The sequence below is a fragment of the Agelaius phoeniceus genome, chromosome 26 (genome assembly GCF_051311805.1).
Source record: "Agelaius phoeniceus isolate bAgePho1 chromosome 26, bAgePho1.hap1, whole genome shotgun sequence".
Taxonomy (NCBI): Eukaryota; Metazoa; Chordata; class Aves; order Passeriformes; family Icteridae; genus Agelaius; species Agelaius phoeniceus.
The window spans coordinates 3383660-3395689 of NC_135290.1; the positions used below are offsets into that span (position 1 = coordinate 3383660).

At 43.2% G+C, this 12030-nt stretch overlaps 1 long non-coding RNA gene across 1 annotated transcript; it reads left to right on the plus strand.

Moving 5' to 3' along the window:
* Positions 1-300: 300 nt before the first annotated feature.
* On the plus strand, positions 301-7109 carry LOC143695746 (uncharacterized). The gene is made up of 3 exons (XR_013185276.1): positions 301-1850; positions 2039-2070; positions 5616-7109. It is a non-coding gene; the product is annotated as an uncharacterized LOC143695746 (long non-coding RNA).
* Positions 7110-12030: the final 4921 nt, after the last annotated feature.

Here is a 12030-nt window from a genome sequence, read left to right on the forward strand (position 1 = left end):
GGAATCCATCCCAAGGAATCCTGAGGAATCCATCCAGGGGAATCCATCCCGAGGAATCCCAAGGAATCCCAAGGAATCCATCCTGAAGAACCCTGAGGAATCCATCCAGAGGAATCCATCCAAAGGAATCCTTACAAATCCTGAGGAATCCATCCCAAGGAATCCTGAGGAATCCCAGGGAATCCCAAAGAATCCATCCTCAGGAATCCGGAGGAATCCATCCCAAAGAATCCCAAGGAATCCCAAGGAATCCATCCTGAGGAACCCTGAGGAATCCACCCTGAGGAACCTCAAGGAATCCTGAGGAATCCATCCCGAGGAATGCCAAGCAATCCATCCCAAGGAATCTTGACAAATCCCCAGGAATTCATCCTGAGGAATCCTGACAAATCCTGAAGAATCCATCCCAAGGAATCCCAAGGAATCCATCCTGAGGAATCCTGACAAATCCCAAGGAATCCATCCCAATGAATCCCAAGAAATCCATCCAGAGGAATCCATCCCAAAGAATCCTGAGGAATCCACCCCGAGGAATTCTGAGGAATCCTTCTCAAGGAATCCCAAGGAATCCATCCCAAGGAATCCCAAGCCTCCCGTGTCCCAAAGTGCTGGAATCACTTAATTATTTTGCTAAATTGTTAATTGTGACCCTTGGCCCTGAAGGAGACAGAGAGAAAGGGAAATAAATCTGAAATTCTGCCAAAATTCATCTTCTGATGGCCAGTGGGAACAGAGAGGGATTTAGGGACAAAACTTGGGGACAAATCCTGGGCTAAATCCAGGATTCAGATCTGTGAGGAGTCCCTGGACATCACAGGAAACCTCAGAATCACCCCCTTAACCACATCATTTTTAGGTTTTTTCTATTTTTGCTTCCATTTCCCCCTGTCTGGGCCGAGCCCCTGGCTTTGGATGGATATTGGGACCCCCTGACCCCAAGGGAGGCTTTGACTCGGGACCTCTCAGCGCTTTCTCCTCCTCCTGTGCCACCAAAATTCAGCATTCACCTGCAAAATAATCCCTGAACTGAAGCACAAAACAAAACCAGAATCCCAAATCCAGCAGGAGGTAAATTTTCATCCCCCCACCACAAAATGCTGTTGCATTATGGATTTTTTTCCCCCCCTTAATTTTTAATTTTCTCCTGCTCCTCAGCTATTTATTCTGATAATCAAATTTTGGGTGTATTTTATCCCCTGGCTGGCTCAGCTGTCACTGCTGGTGATTAGTGCCACAGGCAAGGTCTGTCTAATTAATATTTTCCTTCTCATCTGCTGAATTTATGGAACAATTACAGATAAATATGGATGTTTGGTGGCACTCAGACCCCAAATTCGACTTTCTTGCAGCCCCTGGGGAGTTTTTTTGCTGCATTTTATGATATAAAACCACCAAAATGCTCAAGCTGAGTCGTGATCATGCCCCAGACTTGGAAGTTTTATTCCCAAATCAACAATTTCCCTAAAAATTGGTTCTTTCCCCAGAGTGGGGAGGAAAAGGGAATTTATCACCCATTTTTTTACTCCGAATCTGATCTCCTTTGTCATGGTGATGAGTTAATGTGGGTTTTTCTCGGAATTTCACTTTTTTCCAATGGTTAAATTTTGAATTATTAATTCCCATAGTTTTAGGCCTGGTTTTTCCTGTTTTTCTGCACATGGGAACAGCAAGATTTTGGGTTCTTCTCTTCCCCCGCAGCCCCTGGAACTGCTGGGAAACATCCAAGAGTTCTGAAATGCCACAGATTTAAAGAAAAACAGATTTTTAAAGAGCAAGAATTGTACTCGTCCCTGGGGTTTGTGCTGCAGTTGGGATTTTGGGAGAAAATCCGGATTTAGGGAAGGATTCAGGTGAGAAATCCTTCAAATATAAAAAAAAAATCACTTCAAGGTCATTCATAACCTGAGACCTCTGGGCATAATTTCACATCCAGGGTTCCTTTTCTTTTTAAATATGTTTATTCCCATTAGAAAAATAAATAATAAATCTATTTTTTCCCATTTTCCCTTTCACCCTGTTCATCCCTCTTTTCCTCCAGGCTGGCAGAAGCTGTGCTAACAATGCAAACAGGTAGGAGTTAATTTAATTTAATCAGGATTAAAGAATTCTCCCATCCTGGTGCCTTTTTCTATTTCTCTTGAGCGGAGAAGCAGCAGATCTGCAATCAGAGATAGAAATATTCCACTTTTATATCAAGATTCCAATTTTTTTTACAATAAATTCCATTCACATCCACACACATAAACCACCGATTTTAATAGAAGGTAAAGAACAGTTTTAAAATCTGTCAAAAAAAAAGATTTCCTCACCAAACAACACCCCCCAAAATAGGGGAAAAATCACCTCAGCCATGCAAATAAACACAGATTTTTACCCTGGAAATGCAACCCCAGGTCCAAAGCAGCATCTTGAGCCATAATTAACAGCCCTGACAGCAAGGAGGGAGCAGATTGCTCCAGCAGGGCCCGTGGGTGGAGGAATAAAACCTCAAATAGATGCTCTGAATCTGCATTTTCCAGGCAGAGCTCAGCTCTGGGTGCGAGTGGGAGCAGGGAATTTGGGTATTAAATGGATTTATTGTGCCTCACTCAGCAGGGAGGGATGGGAATGGTTCCATTTCTTGCAAAGAACCTGGGAGTTTGCTGGGGTTTTTTTTTAGGGGGGATATTTGCAGGGAAAAGGTGTTTTTAAGGCAGGGTGGAATCACCTGGAGCTGATTTTTCCCCTCCCAAAAGGCAGGAATGGGATGAGGAGAGGGCAGAATCCCAGGGCGGGTAATTACCACCAAAATCCCCCCAAAAAATAGATTTAAAGGAGCAGGAAACTCCTGCACATTTCCCTTCAGCTGCCACCAGAGGATCCTGAAATCACCTTTGTCTCCCCCCACAATTTTCCTGGTGAGGAAAAACCAAATTCTGAACATTTTTCATTTATTTTTCCTCCATTTCCCCTTTATTTTTCTCCCCTTCCCTCTTTTTTCACCCAGCAAATCCCATTGTGTAGCAAGTGGGTCAGGCCAGGCTGGAATTTTTCCCCATTTCCAGGAAAACTCAGCTTAAATTTTTCCCTCCTCGATTTCAGCCATCAAACATTGACAGGAGCTTTTGCTAAATTTTTAAAAAAGCTGACAAAACCTCCAGCATGTGCTGGCGGAACTCATGTAAACCCTTTTTTTTTCCTTTTTTTTTCTCTGCAAAGAGATGACATCACTGAGGAAAAAGGAGGAAAAAAACCTTTGAAATTTGCTTTTTTTCAGGGCTGCAAGGAGCAGGTTTGGAAGGATAATTGTGGGTTTGGTGCTCTGTGAGGAGCTGCAGGCAGGTTCCTTCCTGGGGCTGCCCTTGAGGGTTTTTTTCCATGATTCCTCCTGCTTGATGGAGGATTTTTAACTCCTCCAGCTGAGGAGGGGACTTCCAGAATAAAGAGAAAACCCAGAATAATGAGAAAACCCAGAATAATGAGAAAACCCCAGAATCCCAGAATAATGAGAAAACCCAGAATAATGAGAAAACCCCAGAATCCCAGAATAATGAGAAAACCCAGAATAATGAGAAAACCCCAGAATTCCAGAATAAAGAGAAAACCCAGAATAAAGAGAAAATCCGGAATTCCAGAATAATGAGAAAAACCAGAATTCCAAAATAATGAGAAAACCCAGAATTCCAGAATAAAGAGAAAACCCAGAATTCCAGAATAATGAGAAAACCCAGAATTACAGAATAATAAGAAAAAACAGAATTCCAGAGTAAAGAGAAAACCCAGAATAAAGATAAAATCCACAATTCCAGAATAATGAGAAAAACCAGAATTCCAGAATAATAAGAAAAAACAGAATTCCAGAATTAAGAGAAAATCCAGAATTCCAGAATAATAAGAAAAACCAGAATTCCAGAGTAAAGAGAAAACCCAGAATTCCAGAATAATGAGAAAAACCAGAATTCCAAAATAATGAGAAAACCCAGAATTCCAGAATAATGAGAAAACCCCAGAATCCCAGAATAATGAGAAACCCCAGAATTCCAGAATAATGAGAAAACAGAGAATTCCAGAATAATAAGAAAAACCAGAATTCCAGAATAATGAGAAAAACCAGAATTCCAGAATAATGAGAAAACCCAGAATTCCAGAATAATAAGAAAAACCAGAATTCCAGAGTAATGAGAAAACAGAGAATTCCAGAATAATAAGAAAAACCAGAATTCCAGAGTAAAGAGAAAACCCAGAATAAAGAGAAAACCCAGAATTCCAGAATAATGAGAAAACCCCAGAATTCCAGAATAACGAGAAACCCCAGAATTCCAAAATAATGGGAAAACACAGAATTCCAGAATAATAAGAAAAACCAGAATTCCAGAATAATGAGAAAACCCCAGAATCCCAGAATAATGAGAAACCCCAGAATTCCAGAGTAATGAGAAAACAGAGAATTCCAGAATAATAAGAAAAACCAGAATTCCAGAATAATGAGAAAACCCCAGAATCCCAGAATAATGAGAAACCCCAGAATTCCAAAATAATGAGACAACCCGGAATTCCAGAATAATGAGAAAAACCAGAATTCCAGAATAATTTCCAAAAAGTGAGGATTTCTGAGCTCCTTCACCCTTCCCAGCTGGAGCAGGTGAGGAAAACTCAGAACATCCATGAGAAAATGAGGATCTGAGGTGGCTCCTGGAAGGGTCTGACAGGAAAAGAGGCACAAGTTTGGGTGGGATCCATGAAAAACAGAGAATTTGGCACTGGGAATTTGGGATTTCTCGGCAAGGGAGCAGCAGGAGTGGAACCTTCATGACCTGGAAGGGTTTGGAGCAGTGGGAACGGAGCTGGGAAGGGTTTGGAGAAATGGGAATGGAGCTGGGAAGGGTTTGGAGAAATGGGAATGGATCTGGGAAGGGTTTGGGGCAGTGGGAATGGATCTGGGAAGGGTTTGGGGCACCAGGAATGGATCTGGGAAGGGTTTGGAGGAGCAGGAATGGATCTGGGAAGGGTTTGGAGGAGCAGGAATGGAGCTGGGAAGGGTTTGGAGCGGCAGGAATGGATCTGGGAAGGGTTTGGAGGAGCAGGAATGGAGCTGGGAAGGGTTTGGGGCAGCTGGAATGGATCTGGGAAGGGTTTGGAGGAGCAGGAATGGATCTGGGAAGGGTTTGGAGGAGCAGGAATGGATCTGGGAAGGGTTTGGAGCAGTGGGAATGGATCTGGGAAGGGTTTGGGGCACCAGGAATGGATCTGGGAAGGGTTTGGAGCACTGGGAATGGATCTGGGAAGGGTTTGAAGAAATGGGAATGGATCTGGGAAGGGTTTGGGGCACCAGGAATGGAGCTGGGAAGGGTTTGGAGCAGTGGGAATGGATCTGGGGAGGGTTTGGAGCAGCAGGAATGGAGCTGGGAAGGGTTTGGAGCACCGGGAATGATCTGGGAAGGGTTTGGAGCAGCAGGATTGAGGCCATCAGTGAGTGCTGGACATCAGCGCTGGTTTGACCCGGATTTGTTGATTTAAAGCTCTTTTCCAGCCTGAACAATTCCATGATTCAACAATTCCACGATTCTAACCCAAAAGCTTGAAGCAATTACCACATTAATTCAGATTTTTTTTTTGCTTTTTTGGCATTTCCATAGCACAGACCTGGCTGTTTTCCCTCCTTTGCCAGCAAGCAACTTTTGGAAGAATTTAATCCCTACCAAAACCAGGATTTCCTGGGTGTTTTTTCCAAGGAAAAACCTTTTCCAGGGAAGATGAGAAGATCATCAAGCAGAGCTTCCCGTGGCTCCAGTGGGTGATTATCCTGTGCTGTGCTGACAGCTTCCCATCTGTTTGGGGCTGGATGCTGCATCTTAAAAAGCAGGAGAAAGGAAAAGCAGCAATTCCAGCAGGAGGAGACGGGCTTGGGACGCTCACGGATTATCAGGAATAAACTGGTTTTGTGGGGTTGGTTTCTGTTTGTGTGCAGAGCTGGGATTTCCAGGAATACACTGATTTTTTGGGGAGCTGTTTATGTGTAAAGCTGGAATTTTCAGGAATTTGCTGTTTTTTTGGGACTGATCTCTGTGTGCAGAGCTGGAATTCTCAGGAACTCACTGATGTTTTTGGGGGGCTGATCTCTGGGTAGAACTGGAATTCTGAGGAATACATTGATTTTTGGGACTGATCTCTTTGTAGAGCTGGAATTGTCAGGAATACACTGATTTTTTTGGGAGCTGTTTATGTGCAGAGCTGGAATTCTCAGGAACTCATGGATTTTTTTTTGGAGCGCTGGTCTCTGGGCAGAGTTGAAATTCTAAGGAATACATTGATTTTTTGGGGTTGGCCTCTCTGTGCAGGGCTCAAATTGTCAGGAACACTCTGATTTTTGGGACTGATCTCTTTGTAGACCCGGAATTGTCAGGAATACACTGATTTTTTTGGGACTGATCTCTGGGTAGAGCTGGAATTGTCAGGAATACACTGATTTTTGGGACTGATCTCTTTGTAGAGCTGGAATTGTCAGGAATACACTGATTTTTGGGACTGATCTCTGGGTAGAGCTGGAATTGTCAGGAATACACTGATTTTTTTGGGACTGATCTCTTTGTAGAGCTGGAATTGTCAGGAATACACTGATTTTTTTGGGACTGATCTCTTTGTAGAGCTGGAATTGTCAGGAACCCTCTGATTTTTGGGACTGATCTCTTTGTAGAGCTGGAATTGTCCAAGGCCACATTGGACACTGGGGCTTGGAGCCACCTGGGATGTGTCCAGTGAAATCCCAAACCCTGGGATTGACCCCTTTAGGATCCCAAGGATTCTCCCCACCAGGGCTTGGTTGCTCGCTGAGCTTCACAAATGAAGCTGGAAAAACCCCAAAAAAAGCTGGAAAAAACCCCAAAAAAAGCTGAAAAAAACCCCAAACTCTTCCCAGCGTGCCTCACCGCCCCGGGTGTCACCTCTTGGCTGCCCTTGCCATCATCTCCTGTTCTCAGCCCTGCCCAAGGACGGGGTTTGGGCGCCCTGGGATGGTGGGAGGGGTCCCTGCCCTGGGGATGGGATGAGCTGTGAGGTCCCTTCCAACCCAAATCCTCCTGGGATTGCAGAACTTCACAGATCCAGGAGGAGAAATGGATTTGGGATTTGGGGATTTGGGGAAGATTTTGGGTGGGGAGGGGCTGGGGTGGAATTCCCAGAGCAGCTGTGGCTGCCCCTGGATCCCTGTCCAAGGCCAGGCTGGACATTGGGGTTTGGAGCACCTGGGATGGTGGGAGGTGTCCCTGCCTGTGGGAATGGATGGGATTTAAGGTCCCTTCCCACCCAAATCCCTCTGAAATTCCAGAACTTTACAGATCCAGGGATTGCTGATGGAGAAATGGGCTCGGGAGGGGATTTTGGGAAGATTTTGGGTGGGATGGAATTCCCAGAGCAGCTGTGGCTGCCCCTGGATCCCTGGAAGTGGCCAAGGCCAGGCTGGACATTGGGGTTTGGGGTGGTGGGAGCTGTCCCTGCCCGTGGCACTGGATGGGATTTGGGATCCTTTCCAACCCAAACCATTCCAGGATTTTAGGATTTAACCCCTCTCACCCCTCCCAGCAGTGGCAGCTGCACCAAAAATGGGAATTTCCAGCAGAATTCCAGCAGAATTCCGAGCTGCTCCCGGGGATGGATGACACAAAAGAGGCTCCAAACCTCAGAGTTTGGGACAATTTGGTTTTGTGCCTTTTCCCCTCAGCCCAGCTCCCAAACCCTGACTGGATTAAAAAGGAGCAAACCAAACACCAGGTAATGCTGTCACCCTATTAATGCAATTAACCCCTGCTGTTAATTACCCCAATCACTGCAGTGCTTGTGTAGGTCCAGCTCTGGGTGTTAAACACGGGGTGAAAACTCAGGAAATCCTTAAAATTCTCTCAGGGTAATAAATAAATAAACAAATAATAAAAAGAAATACAATAATAAAAAAGAAATATATAATAATAAAAATACTCAAAAGATATAATAATAAAATAAATAATGATAAATAGAGAACAATGAAACAAATAGATATAATAATAAAATAAAATAAAATAAAATAAAATAAAATAAAATAAAATAAAATAAAATAAAATAAAATAAAATACCAAGCCAAATAATTAAATAAACATCTCTGTTTATTGGATTTTTACCCCCCAATGGAATTTCAGTTAATTTCTAGAAATTGCAGAATTTCTAGAGATTTCTATCGTTGTAAATAAGGAATCTGGAATTTTCTGGGGTTTTTTTTTTGGGTGGAATGTAAGGGTGCAATGAACCCAATAGGATTTATGGAGGTGGGATGCAATTCCAGGGAAATATTCAGGCCAATCCAAGATTAAATCCAATTTCAGGGAAATATGAAGTCAAATTTCCTCCTGCCAGGAGGGAAAAAACCCCAGGAACTGCCTCACTTGAGGTTCTGCTGCTCTGCTCCAAAGCACATTATTTTTGTACATTTATCTAATTTAACTTTTCAGCACCAATGTTGCAGTCATGGTGATGTCATCATCTTGTTAATTTAAGGAGCTGTTCTCAGACTGTGCCATTTGAGGGTGATTTTTGCTTTGTTTCTATTTCAGCTTCTCTGGAGAGAGTTTTTTTAATAAAATTACAAGGGGGAAAACAAAGGAAAATTAAAAAAAAACAAGCCAAGAAGGAGAACAAACCTTGGAGAACAAAATTAAAATATTTTGGGCAAAAAAAAAAAATGCTGGGGAAAAAAATAAAAATACTGGGGAAAAATTAAAATACTAGGGAAAAAATAAAAATACTGGGGAAAAAAATAAAAATACTGGGGAAAAAATAAAAATACTGGAGAGAAAATTAAAAATACTGGGGAAAAATTAAAATACTGGGGAAAAAATAAAAATACTGAGGAAAAAAATAAAAATACTGTAGAGAAAATTAAAAATACTGGGGAAAAATTAAAAATACTGGGGAAAAAAGTAAAAATACTGGGGAAAAATTAAAATACTAGGGAAAAAATTAAAAATACTGGGGAAAAAAGTAAAAATACTGGGGAAAAATTAAAATACTAGGGAAAAAATTAAAAATACTGGGGAAAAAAGTAAAAATACTGGGGAAAAATTAAAATACTAGGGAAAAAATTAAAATACTGGGGAAAAAATAAAAATACTGGGGAAAAATAAAGATACTGGGGAAAAAATAAAAATACTGGGGAAAAAATTAAAATACTGGGGAAAAAATAAAAATACTGAGGAAAAAAATAAAAATACTGTAGAGAAAATTAAAAATACTGGGGAAAAATTAAAAATACTGGGGAAAAAAGTAAAAATACTGGGGAAAAATTAAAATACTAGGGAAAAAATTAAAATACTGGGGAAAAAATAAAAATACTGGGGAAAAATAAAGATACTGGGGGAAAAATAAAAATACTGGGGAAAAATAAAGATACTAGGGGAAAAATAAAAAATACTGGCGGAAAAATAAAAATACTGGGGAAAAATAAATATACTGGGGGAAAAATAAAAATACTGGGGAAAAAATACTGGGGAAAAATAAAGATACTAGGGGAAAAATAAAAAATACTGGCGGAAAAATAAAAATACTGGGGAAAAATAAATATACTGGGGGAAAAATAAAAATACTAGGGAAAAATAAAGATACTGGGGAAAAAATAAAGATACTGGGGAAAAAATAAAAAATACTGGGCAGAAATTCCTTCAGAGCAGTTGCAGGCCTCTGCTGCCATCGTATGGGAACTGCCTTTGGAGCAGCTAGAAAGGAAAATTCTCCCAGGAGCTCCAGCTGCTGTCCTGGGAGAGCTCTGCAGTTACTCTGAGTCAGCTGCTCCTGAAGCAGAATCGATAAAAAAATGGATAAAAAAATGAAATTTTAGAGTTGTTTTAAACGCAGTCTGAGGCAGGAATGATGTGGCAGAGGAACCTCAAGGTGGATTTCCTGAGGTGATGGGGTTGCACAGGGTAACCAAGCTGTGCAGGGACCAGGGCTCCTTCTAAGGGGACAATTCCACAGTCCTGGAACAGTTTGGGTGGAAGGGACCTTAAAGGTTCTTCCATTGCAGCCCTGCCACCATCCCAGGCTGCTCCAGACCCTGTCCAAGGTGGCCTTGGGCACTGCCAGGGATCCAGGGGCAGCCACAGCTGCTCTGGGAAGGGCGAAAATTGGAGATGAGGGTTGGACATGAAGGCTGAAGATGAAGGTTGGAGATGAAGGTTGAAGATGAAGGTTGGAGATGAAGGTTGGAGATGAGGGATGGAGATGAAGGCTGGAAATGAAAGTTGGATATGAGGGATGGAGATGAAGGTTGGAGATGAAGGTTGGAGATGAAGGCTGAAGAAGAAGGTTGAAGATGAAGGTTGGAGATGAAGGTTGGAGATGAGGGATGGAGATGAAGGTTGGAGATGAAGGTTGAAGATGAGGGATGGAGATGAGGGATGGAGATGAGCGATGGAGATGAGCGATGGAGATGAAGGCTGGAAATGAAAGTTGGATATAAGGGATGGAGATGAAGGTTGGAGATGAAGGCTGAAGAAGAAGGTTGAAGATGAAGGTTGGAGATGAGGGATGGAGATGAAGGTTGAAGATGAAGGTTGGAGATGAAGGTTGAAGATGAAGGTTGGAGATGAAGGTTGAAGATGAAGGTTGAAGATGAAGGTTGAAGATGAGGGATGGAGATGAAGGTTGGAGATGAAGGCTGAAATGAAGGTTGGAGATGAAGGTTGGAGATGAGGGATGGAGATGAAGGTTGAAGATGAAGGTTGGAGATGAAGGTTGGAGATGAAGGTTGGAGATGAAGGTTGGAGATGAGGGATGGAGATGAAGGTTGGAGATGAAGGTTGGAGATGAAGGTTGGAGATGAAGGTTGAAGATGAAGGTTGAAGATGAAGGTTGAAGATGAGGGATGGAGATGAAGGTTGGAGATGAGGGATGGAGATGAAGGTTGGAGATGAGGGATGGAGATGAGGGATGGAGATGAAGGTTGAAAATGAAGGTTGGAGATGAAGGTTGGAGATGAAGGTTGAAGATGAGGGATGGAGATGAAGGTTGGAGATGAAGGTTGAAGATGAAGGTTGGAGATGAGGGATGGAGATGAAGGTTGAAGATGAAGGTTGGAGATGAAGGTTGAAGATGAAGGTTGAAGATGAAGGTTGAAGATGAAGGTTGAAGATGAGGGATGGAGATGAAGGTTGGAGATGAAGGCTGAAATGAAGGTTGGAGATGAAGGTTGGAGATGAGGGATGGAGATGAAGGTTGAAGATGAAGGTTGGAGATGAAGGTTGGAGATGAAGGTTGGAGATGAAGGTTGGAGATGAGGGATGGAGATGAAGGTTGAAGATGAAGGTTGGAGATGAAGGTTGGAGATGAAGGATGGAGATGAGGGATGGAGATGAGGGATGGAGATGAGGGATGGAGATGAGGGATGGAGATGAAGGTTGAAGATGAGGGATGGAGATGAAGGTTGGAGATGAAGGTTGGATATGAGGGATGGAGATGAAGGTTGGAGATGAAGGTTGGAGATGAAGGTTGGAGATGAGGGATGGAGATGAAGGTTGAAGATGAAGGTTGGAGATGAAGGTTGGAGATGAAGGATGGAGATGAGGGATGGAGATGAAGGTTGGAGATGGGTTTGATGGCTGTGGGCTCAGGCAGAACCACTGTTCTGCAAGGTGTGGGGTTTTAGGTGACAGGCTGGGGTTCCAGGTACCTACAGAGAAACCCAGAGCCCTGCAGGTGCCTTGTGCTCCCATCCCAGAGTGACGCTGCTGTGGGATCACACCTGAGATACCCCAAAACCCAGTGACACCCCAGAACCCAGTGACACCCCAAAACCCAGTGACACCCCAAAACCCGGTGACACTCAACACACCTGTGGAACCCCACACCTGTGGAACCCCAAAACCCAGTGACACCCAACACACCTATGGGATCCCATCCCTGTGGAACCCCACATCCATGGTACCCCACACCTGTGCACCCCACCCCTGCCATACCCCACAACCAAGGCACCCCACACCTGTGGGACCCCCTCCCTGTGGAACTCCACGTCCAAGGTACCCCATCCCTGAT